The 10,583-nt window shown below is 43.5% G+C and overlaps 1 pseudogene across 1 annotated transcript; it reads right to left on the bottom strand.

The window, feature by feature from the left end:
* Window positions 1–360: 360 nt before the first annotated feature.
* Window positions 361–6,690, bottom strand: LOC308262318 (ubiquitin carboxyl-terminal hydrolase 8-like; annotated as a pseudogene). Its single transcript has 3 exons — window positions 6,570–6,690; window positions 3,239–3,653; window positions 361–2,547 (listed from the first exon to the last, which is right to left on the bottom strand). The product of its transcript is annotated as a ubiquitin carboxyl-terminal hydrolase 8-like (transcript).
* Between the last annotated feature and the right edge of the window lie 3,893 nt (window positions 6,691–10,583).

Genomic DNA, 10,583 nt, shown 5'->3' with positions numbered 1-10,583 from the left:
ATTCCTATCTGCTTTCCATCACTCTAGAGTAGGTCAAGCCAGGGTTAGAAATGTGAGAAGGCCATAGCAGTGAGAGGGAGAATAATAATGCTTAGCTGATTGCTTTAGCTTTGCAACAGAAGGGAAGGGTGCTGGAAATAAAGGATACCTGGAAGGGACGCTTACTGTGGTGCTCCTGAGATGCTGTCAGTGTCTGACGGTACCGCTGACCCGAATCACGTGGCTTTGGTAACCCGGTTCCCTCTGTCCGGGAATCCTCCAAGAGTCAGCTGTAGCTACCCAGTATCTTTGTAAGCACTTCCAGGGTCGTGTGGTTGCTGAGGCTTTTGAAACATAACTAGCTTAATAACTCATTTCTCCTTATGTGGCTACATCAATTGCTCGTGGTCCCGATGAAGTATAAAAGAGGATACGCTGCTGAAGATTTCACAGAAGAAACGGAGATATCAGAAACCTCATGGTCGTCAAACTTAAGCTTGTGCTGCCTTGCTGCATTTTTACAGTAGGCGGTGTAATGGCCGCCATCCGGTCCACCGTAGTGATTTGAAACTGAAAACAAGTCATACTTCTTCAGATGGTTCTTTGGACCAATAACATACTGAGACAGGTCAAGGTGTTCCAAGGAGAAGTCCACGGACGTCAGTAATTTCTGCCGTCATAGGAGAAGCGTTTCAGATGCACTAAAAGCGCAGGTGGCAGCTTCCCGATTTCTATCTTTTTTAGAGAATCCCGTCGAGCTCTGTAGTGACTGCAGTAAAAGCTGTTGTTGTAAGTTTTTCTTCTTTGGAAAATAATCTAAGGCAATCCCGTAATGTATGTTTACTTGTGGATGCGAGTGGTAGAGATAAGTACACAAAGGCCTCCAATGTCCTGGATCTTTTGTGACAGGCGAGGCACTGCACTGTGGATTTGAACTGACCCTGAAGAGCGCCACAATAATGGACTCACAGAGCTGCTTCTGTTTCTGCCAAGCATGCTCTGCAGCTTTAAAGTCATCCAGATGATCATTATTTTCTTCTTTATGTCTCTCTCTATTATCAGCTTTATTTAGGCCCTCATGGAGTCCATCCATGAGGAACAGAAGCAGCTCTTGTGAATCTCGCTCGCTGTACCCTGCAAACTGGTCATTGATCTTCCCAATGGTGATCTTAAAATCTTTGGGCTGATGTATCTGTACTGTCCTGTCCACAGGGTTTTCATGATGATAACAAATTCTTCTGCCACCTCACCTTTATGCCCCAACAAATTTGACCTGTTAATATCATCCTGATAGCAGTTTCGGTTGAAGTAATCAGCCACATGTGGAGCGTTACACAGGCACTGCAATATTGAGTTCATGTAACAAGTGTTTCCTAAATTGTGAAGTCCAGTGAGAGCTGGCCCAGACCCGCCGAACACAGGGTTGAGGTTCTGAACCTGAGAAGCAGAAAGCCCGGAGATCTCAGCCTTGGTGCAGCACACCGGCTGGTTTTCCCGATTGACTGCTGGGGTTGCCGTTGGCTTCCTCTTCTCTTCCTCCTGGACGGCCTGGGTGATACCTGGGGAGGAGTAGGAGTGCTTCAGTTTGGTTGGTTCCCTGTCCCGCTCGGCAGGAGCCTGGGGCTTGGCTTTATGAGTTGGAGGGGTGGAAGGAGGTGCGGACGAAGCAGCCATTTCCGGTGGGTACATGTGAACAGTGTTGGTGGGTGAATGATAATAATGGACGGTTTCAGTGACTGGGTCAAGAAACTTGACCCAGCCTAAAGGCCATCCTGGTACGATCCTCCCCATTTCTTCACTTCGCGCTCTTGTCAAAGGCTCTCACTGAGCTTTGCCTGCCCCTGGGTCTCCCGCAGCAGGTGCAGCAGGCACATCTCCCGGGGACGTTGTCTGCACTTCTGGAGTTGGACACCTCTTCCCCCGGTCCTCCACAGATTTCTTGGCATTGGACGTTTCGTGTTCACTTTGTTTTGTCTTTTTACTCCTGTTATTTCTTTGCCCCTTTTTGCTGAAGTTTCTTTGTCTTCTTTCCTGGAGTGCTCACTTTCTCTCCTTTCTATTTCTTCTTTTGCTTTTTGCTGATTCCCTGTGATTTCTTTTTATTCAACTTCTTGTTTCTTTTTGGACTTCTGTTCCTGTTCCTCCTTCCTGAGACTCTCTTTCTGTTCCTCTTGCTGCCTCTCCTGAAGTTCTTTTTCTTGTCTGTTTTTCTCCATTAGCAGGGCAGTTTCGGCATGAATATGAGCTTTCTCTTCGTCTGTTAACATGGCAGTTGCAGGGGAAACACTGGCTTGATGGCCCGATCAGAAACAACTTTTCCATTCTGAGGAGGCAGTTGCTCATGATCTGTACTTTCAGACTTTATGATCCTCGGGCAATCTGACTGCTGGTTTTTTAGTACGATCAATCTGTGGAATGTTCTTCACAATAGGCAATGGCTAAACCACAGGCCGTGCATCATCTCTGGAAGCAGTGGCCTTCCCTGGGGGCTGATATATGCAGCGGTCCCATTCTTTCATCCTGATCGTTTACTAGTTCTATATTTTCATCTATTTGAGGAGGGGGCATCTGGGCAGGAGGTTTGTGTACCAGTATTGGGAATGACCTAGGAAGATTTGAGAAAGCTATGATTATTAATATATTTCAAAAATCGGGTGAGGGGCAAATCTGTGCAAGGACTTGGTTTCTGCCTAAAAGCAGGCAACTATTCCAATGTAAATTAACCTAGCTAAAGGTGATTAATAAGTCAATAGGAGAAGAGAACTAGGCCTATCTCTATCTAAAGACAGATCCACATGATTGGATAAGCTAGCTAAGATGGTAGGAGGGGTCGACCTTCATGAAAGGAGACACCTTGCCACACCTTGCTGGGGGAGGTAACTTACAGGATAAGGGGAGGTACCTTACAGGGATGTTCACTACGTCAGAGTTACGCAAACAAGATGGAGGTCATGGGTATAAAAATTCCAGTCCACGTGCTGTATCTGGGGAGTGGTGAGTTGGCCCGGGCCACCCACTCCCCTCATGCCATTTTGGCATGGGGCTGTAACTATTTTCTGTATTTCTATCTTCTATATTTCTATCTTTTTAATAAACTTCCTTAAATCTTTAGCAACTGTCCAAGCTATGCATATTTATTCTTAGCTTAGGACAAGAACCCCGCGGTTTTTCTGTTTTTAGTCGTTTTGAGTTTTATTATGGGTTGGGGGAAAGTGTGTCCAGGACCCTCGCAGAGGTTCCTGGGGAATAGTTTACTCACAACCATATTCTCCCCAAACCGTAACAGTTTGGAAGGAACTGGTTCTTTCAGTGAGGGATAAGTAAAATCCAATGAGATAGACACCTCTTCATTCCTGCTTCGTGGGGTGGAGTGACTTTAGCATTTATTGTATACTAGGGATAACAAAGGAGCCAGTTCTCATAGCCTCCCTCTAAAATCAAAACCTTGTTGAGCAGGGTAGTTTTAGTTTCCTACTTGAAAAGGGCATCTTTCAGACTCCATAGAGTTGTTCCAAGCTATAAATCTTTTGCAGAACTGAACCAGTCTAGAAGTATCACATAATCCACACTCCCCTTCTTCTTCCCCATGTCTTTAGAATCATCTGGCAGGTGTGCTTCAATCCAATTAGCAGTGACTCCTGGACTGATGGCTTCTTTGGGAACACTGAGAGAATCTTGTTACTAGTATTGGGAATGGCCTAGGAAGATTTGAGAAAGCTATGATTATTAATATTAACCTAGCTAAAAGTAATTAACAAGTCAATAGGAGAGGAGAACTAGGCCTTTCTCTATCTAAAGACAGATCTACATGATTAGATAAGCTAGCTAAGATGGTAGGAGGGGCCGACCTTCATGAAAGGAGACACCTTGCCACACCTGGCTGGGGGAGGTACCTTACAGGGTTAAGGGGAGGTACCTTACAGGGACATTCACTACGTCAGGATTACGTGAACAAGATGGAAGTCATGGGTATAAAAAGGTCGAGTCCACGTGTGATCTCTTTGGTGTATTCATTCGAGTCACCCCTCCATGCCAGTCTGGCATGGGGCTGTATTTCTATTTTCTGTATTTCTATCTTTCTAATAAACTTCTTTAAATCTTCAGCAACTGTCCAAGCTATGCATATTTATCCTTAGCTCAGGACAAGAACCCGTGGTTTTTTGTTGTTTTGGGTTTTGTTGTGGTTTTGAGGGAAAGTGTGTCTGGGAACCTAACAGATCCCCGGGAACAGTTTTTCCAAAACCATACTCTCCCAATCCATATCATATAGTACATAAGCCCTTTCTTCATCACGATCTAATCTGCATTCCTCTGCTGCCTTGAAGTTCTTCTGGGCACTTTGTATGTAACTCTTAGTACTTATTTTCTCTGGTTTCTCTGGTTTAATTTCCATTTTCTAATTGAGGTCTTTGAGTGAAGAACCAAGGTAGAGTTCTTTAAGAACTGAAGCTACTGCAGGCATGATGAATAATCTTTACTTTTCCACTTTTACAACAGATGGTATATTTCACAAAAAGTAGTTGTTTTGTGTTGGGCAGGGTGAGTCATGGTGGGCTGTTCTCTAAGGGTAAGGCATTCAGCAGATCTTTGCTCTAGTTCCCTTAGATGTCAGAAGTATTCATCCTTCTCTTCCAGTTACGCCAGCCAAAAGTCTGAATATTGTCAAATGTCCCTAGTGCCGGGCGCATCACCAGCGCTGGCCTGCCAGCCACGGGCCCATCTCCCACCAGCCCGAGGGAGAATAACCTTCGCTGTTTGACAGGAGGCCGCCCAGTTCCTGTTCACATAATTCTGACATAGTAAAAGTCCCTGTAAGGTACCTCCCCTTACCCTGTAAGGTACCTCCCCTTACTTTACTGCCAAGGTGTACTTTCCCACCTAGGTCTTTTTTCAGGAAGGTCATGGTTGAAGGTCGACCATTGCCCTTCATGAAAGACACCTTGCCACACCTTGCTAGGGGAGGTACCTTACAGGGACGGTCACTGCATCAGAATTATACACAAGATGGAGGTCATGGGTATAAAAGGCTAAGTCCACGTGTAATTCCTTTGGTGTATTCATTTCGAGTCAGCCCTCAATGCCAGTCTGGTATGGAGCTGTATTTCTATTTTCTGTATTTCTATCTTTCTAATAAACTTCTTTAAATCTTCAGCAACTGTCTAAGCTATGCATATTTATTCTTAGCTTAGGACAAGAACCCGCGGTAATTTTCTGGTTTGGGTTATTTTGGGATTTTGTTATGGGTTGGGGAAAATTGTGTCTGGGACCCTAGCAGGCGTCCCCGGGGAACAGTTTCCCAAACCATATACCATATTCTCCCAATCTGTAACACTGGGGGTGTAGCTCAGAGGTAGAATGCCCCCTGGGATCCACTCCAGTATCTAAAAAAAAAAAAAAAAAAGTATAGAAATGAGTGCCAGCAAATGAACTAAGGTGAACCCTAAGGTAAACCAACTATCCTTCCTTTAATGCTCATCAGTAATCTCTTTATTATCCAGGTGTGGTGGCACATGTCTATAATCACAGTATTTGGGAGGCTGAGACAGGAGGATCATAAGTTCAAAGTCAGCCTCAGCAAATTAGCAAGATTTTCATCAACCTAGGGAGAACTTGTTTCAAATTAAAAATAAAAAAAGAGGAAGGGGAGCCGGGTATGGTGGCACACACTTGTAATCCCAGTACTTGGGAGGCTGAGACAGGAGGATCGCACAGAATAGAAGCCAGCCTCAGCTACTGAGTGAGGCTCTCAGCAACTTAGTGAGACCCTGTTTCCAAATAAAGTATAAAATAGGTCTAGGAGTATAGTCCGGAGGTAGAAAGCCCCTGGGTTCCACCCCCAGTAATACAAAAATAAATAAATAAATAAATAAATAAATAAATAAATAAATAAATAGGTGTAGCTCAATTTCCAGTACCACAATGATAATAATTAATAATAATAATAATAATAATAATAAATCTTTTAATTTCACCCTGTTGTCTTGCTTCTTACTCCCTCATTAGATATCTGTGCTTACAGGTTAAATGAAGCCTCTCCACTTCTCCATTTTCCCTTCTATTCTTTGATCCTACATGGAAATCACCATGCTGGATTTGTGACATAACTCTCAATTGTTTCCGGATGTTTTTTCAGAATGATTTTTAAAAAAAAAGAAGGTGAAGCCAATATATGTTACCAAAAAAGTAGATCTTCAAACAGGAAGATGGTTTAGCAAAAGAAAAGAAAAGAAGAAAGCATAATAATAATGTTGAGAACACAAAACAACTATAGGTAAAGTAAATTGCCTTTCTCTCTGTCTTAAAATAAAACCTTTGATCAATTGTGCCAATGTATGAAAATTTGAACTCTAAAGAAGCCAGGCAGCTTTCTAAACCCAAACATCAAAAGCTCTGCTTCCATTAAAAAAAATTTAAACCCATGATACTTTGAATGGATTTGAAATTCTCTAAAATGAGCTCTAATAATAACCTTCACAAACAGAAAGGAAAAGAACAGTAGGTTACGTGGCTTCGTACTACCATTTTCTCTGGTACATTAGTTTTCCAAAGATGGCATTTTGGCTCGTACCAAATAAAAGGGCAAAGGTTACCAAATGCAGGCCTGGGGAAGCCAGAAGAGAGAGCAGCTCTCACAATGGAGGGGGAGATCCAAGCTGTCAGCTCTGAATGGATAGAAATTGCATGTGTGAAATTGACAACCAGCAGCAGCATGGTACCGTGTGAGGGGCCAGGAAATTAACTCTACCGGGTTCCTATTTACTGTATTAAAGCTGCACTTCTCTAGAGGCTTATTCAAGATGCACAGATAGAAACCTCCAGGTTTTTGAAAACTTTGGCACTCTTCAGTTGTTGTTTGGAAAGCAATCTAAACACATAAAATAGAAGAAAATGGTTAAAAAATTATGCAGCGTGACGGCCCCAGGTTTAATCCATAATACAGAAAGAAAGAAGGAAAGAAAGGATAAAAGGAAAGAAGGAAGGGAGGGAAAGAGAGAAAGGATACAGAGAAAAGTATAGAGAAAAAAATCATCATAGGCATTGTTTTACAAAACTGAAAACAATTCGTATATGTATTTATTAGTTCGCCCTTTTTATTTAGTATTAGGTCATAAATAGTTCCCATGCCATAAAAACGTTTTCATAACCATCATTGTTAATGTTTCTAGGATATTGAATCACATGAATATACAGACCTTGGTTTACTTAACCATGATTAATTCAGCTAACTCTTCCCCATTTTTGTCCATTCCTGCATATTTTCCACTGAATAACTAGAATGATCTTTTATAAACCCAAACTTGATCTTGTCATCCCTTTTTTAAAAAAAAACAAAAAACTCATTTCTTTGCTCTTAGGCAATCTCACTATCCTCAGAGGCTCCACATTTGCATGATTTTGTTACAGAAAGACCACCTGAGAGCTTCTTAGAAATGCAGAATGGCCAGATGGCTCACACCCAAAATCCCAGTACTTGGAAGGCTGAGACGGGAGAATTCGGGTTCGAAGACAGCCTCAACAAGGAGTGAGACTCTCATCAACCCAATGAGACCCTGTTTCAAAATTAAAAAAAAAAAACAACTAAAATAGGGCTGGGGTATAGCTCCCCACACAGCCTTTACAGATGTTGTGAGCTCAACATTTGTCTCCCTCAAAATGCCTATGTTGGAGCCTTAACTCCCATCACAGCAGCATCTGGAGGTGGGGCCTCTGGAAGGCGATTAGGTTGCATGAAGTCCTGAGCTGGGGCCCCACAACAGAATTAGTGTCTTTGAAGAAAAGGCCTTAGATCCTGGAGCATCTTCCTCTCTCCCTCCCTCTCTCTCCATGACAGGGAGATAGCAACTAACTACAAGTCACGAAGAAAGTCATCACCAGAACCCATTCAATTCTCTCAGCTATTTTGTTACAGCAAAAGAAAGCTGACTAATACATTGTTATGCCTTAACAAGGAGACGATGAAGAGAAGCAGAAGAAAAGGGAGAAAGGCAGGAAGTCAAACAGAAACAGAGACCAAGAGAGCAGACGCTTCTAAGAAAATTACTGTGGAATGCAACCAGCCACACTGTGTGTGTGTGTGTGTGTGTGTGTGTGTGTGTGTGTGTGTGTATGTTTGGGTGTTTGTGCACGTGTGTTACTAGGGATTTAGCCCAGAGGATTTCTTCCCCTGAGCTACACCTGCAACCTCCTATCTCAGCCTCCCAAATACTGGAATTCCAAACATGTGCCATCACTTCCAGCTATACTTTTTTTAAATAACATTTTTTTTCTTTTGGTACTAGGGATTGAACCCAAGGGCATTCTACCTCCAAGCTACACCCTCAGCCGTTTTTATTTATTTATTTTGTGTGTGTGTACTGGGGATTGAACCCAGGGACATTCTACCTCCAAACTATATCCTCAGCCCTATTTTTTATTCTTTATTTTGAAAAAGGGTCTCACTGAGTTGCAAAGGGCGTAAGTAGCAGAGGGTGTCTGCAAACCGCAATCTTCCTGTCTCAGCCTCCCAAATGCTGAGATTATAAGCATGCACCACTATGCCCAGCTTTATTTACTTTTTTTTTTTTTTTTTTTTTTTTTTTGCGGGTCTGGGGATGGAACCCAGGGGCATTCAACCTCCGAGTTACACCCCCTGCCCTATTTTTTATTCTTTATTTGGAAACTGGATCTCACTGAGTTGCAGAGGGCCTCACTAAGTAGCTGAGGCTGTCCACAAACCGCGATCTTCAGGTCTCAGCCTCCCGAATGCTGGGATGACAGGCGTGCCTGGCTCTTTATTTATTTATTTATTTTGAAACAGGATCTTGCTAAATTGCTGAGGCTATCCCTGTCTCAGCCTTCCCAGCACTGGGATTACAGATGTACGTCACCATACCTGGTTTAATTAACTCCTAATATTTGATTCTCTGGCAATCAGGTCTTCTAAAACTTTCCTGTATTCTTCTAGGCCAAAAAGAAGTGCTTTTTTTCAAACTTAGTCCTTGAGCACAGGTCTCCAGTTTAAATCCTTCACCAGAAGCACCTTCCAGTTGCCATTGCTCAGTGTGTACTTCCAGCTTGAACTTTGCTCCTGAATTCATCAATGGCATCTAAACCTTTCCCTGAATAATTCTACTCCAAAGTCTCACTGTCATCCCTTAACACATTCACAATTTCTCCTAGAAAACTGCCCCCTCCACCACCATTTTCTTGTACCCTTCTGGGCCATTGTCTTCATTTATAAAAATCTAAAACCTGCCAGGTGTGGTGGTACACACGTGAAATACCGGTCCTTGGAAGGCTGAGACTGGAGGATCACAAGTTTAAGACCAGCCTCAGCAACTTAGTAAGACTCTCAGCCACCTAATGAGACCCTGTTTCAAAATAAATAAAATCGTGCTGGGGGTACAGCTCAGAGGCAAAACAACCTTGGGTTCAATCCCCAGAACCCCCACCACACACACACACACACACACACACACACACACACACACACACACAATCTGAAACCCAGTGGGCATGAGTGAGGTTTTAAAGCCGCATAGCAGGTAGCACAGTCCTAGCTCTGAAAGGTTGCAGTCGTCTTTCATGCCCCCCTTTTCTTCAACCAAGATCTCCCAAAAGTCACTGAATTGTGTTGACCTTTCCTTCAAATGGTCTTTGTATCCGTCTGCACCCTGCCATCCCCACTCCAACCTAGCTTAGGTTTTCAAAACTCACGCCTCAGTGCCCGTGGCGGCCTCTGACGGGTCTGTAGTTCCGTCCTGCACACTGTGGTCCCGGTAGTGTGCCTGAAACCACAGCAAGTCTGCAGAGAGAGGAGCGGGGAGATCAGAAAATCTCCTGCACTAAGCAGAGGGGATGTGAGAGCCAGCACAAAGCCCTGCCTGTGCCCAGATCCAGACCCGCTCCCTATCAAGATATGGGGAAAGGAGAGGGAAGGAAGGGATTTCAAGATAGTTATGCGCCCCAACACACCAGCTGTCAGCAAGACCAGGCTCTGCTGAAAGGACCAAAAAGGAGACAGTCCCAGAGAGCTCAAATGCAACTCAGAGTTGGTGTTTTGTTTTCTTTTGTTTTGTTCTTATAGTACCCGGCAGTGAACCCATGGCCATTCTGCCTCTGAGCTACACCGCCAGTCCTTTTTAGCTTTATTTATTTATTTATTTATTTATTTATTTATTTATTTATTTATTGTGGTGCTGGGGATAGAACCCAGAGGCTTTCTACCTTCAGGCTACACTCCCAGAACTATTTTCTATTTTATTTGGAAACAGGGTCTCACTTAAGTAGCTGAGGCTGGCTTCGAACTCCTGTCTCAGCCTCCCAAGTACTGGGATTACAAAAAGCATGCCCCACCATAACCGGCCTTTAGGTTTTTGTTTTTTGGTTTTGTTTTTTTGTTTTGTTTTGGTTTTGTGTACTGGGTGTGGAACCCAGGGCCCTTCTACCTCCAGGCTACACTCTGGGGATGGAACCCACGGGCCTTCTACCTCTGGACTATACTCTCAGACCTATTTTATATTTTATTTGGAAACAGGGTCTCTTAAGCCAGCTGAGACCGGCTTCGAACCTGCGCGATCCTCCTGTCTCAGCCTCCCAAGTGCAGGGATTACAAGCGTATACCA

This window comes from Muscardinus avellanarius, assembly GCF_963383645.1.
Source record: "Muscardinus avellanarius genome assembly, chromosome: 4".
Lineage (NCBI taxonomy): Eukaryota > Metazoa > Chordata > Mammalia > Rodentia > Gliridae > Muscardinus > Muscardinus avellanarius.
The sequence above is the reverse complement of the archived record's forward strand: the minus strand, read 5'-3'. Positions and strand labels throughout refer to the sequence as shown.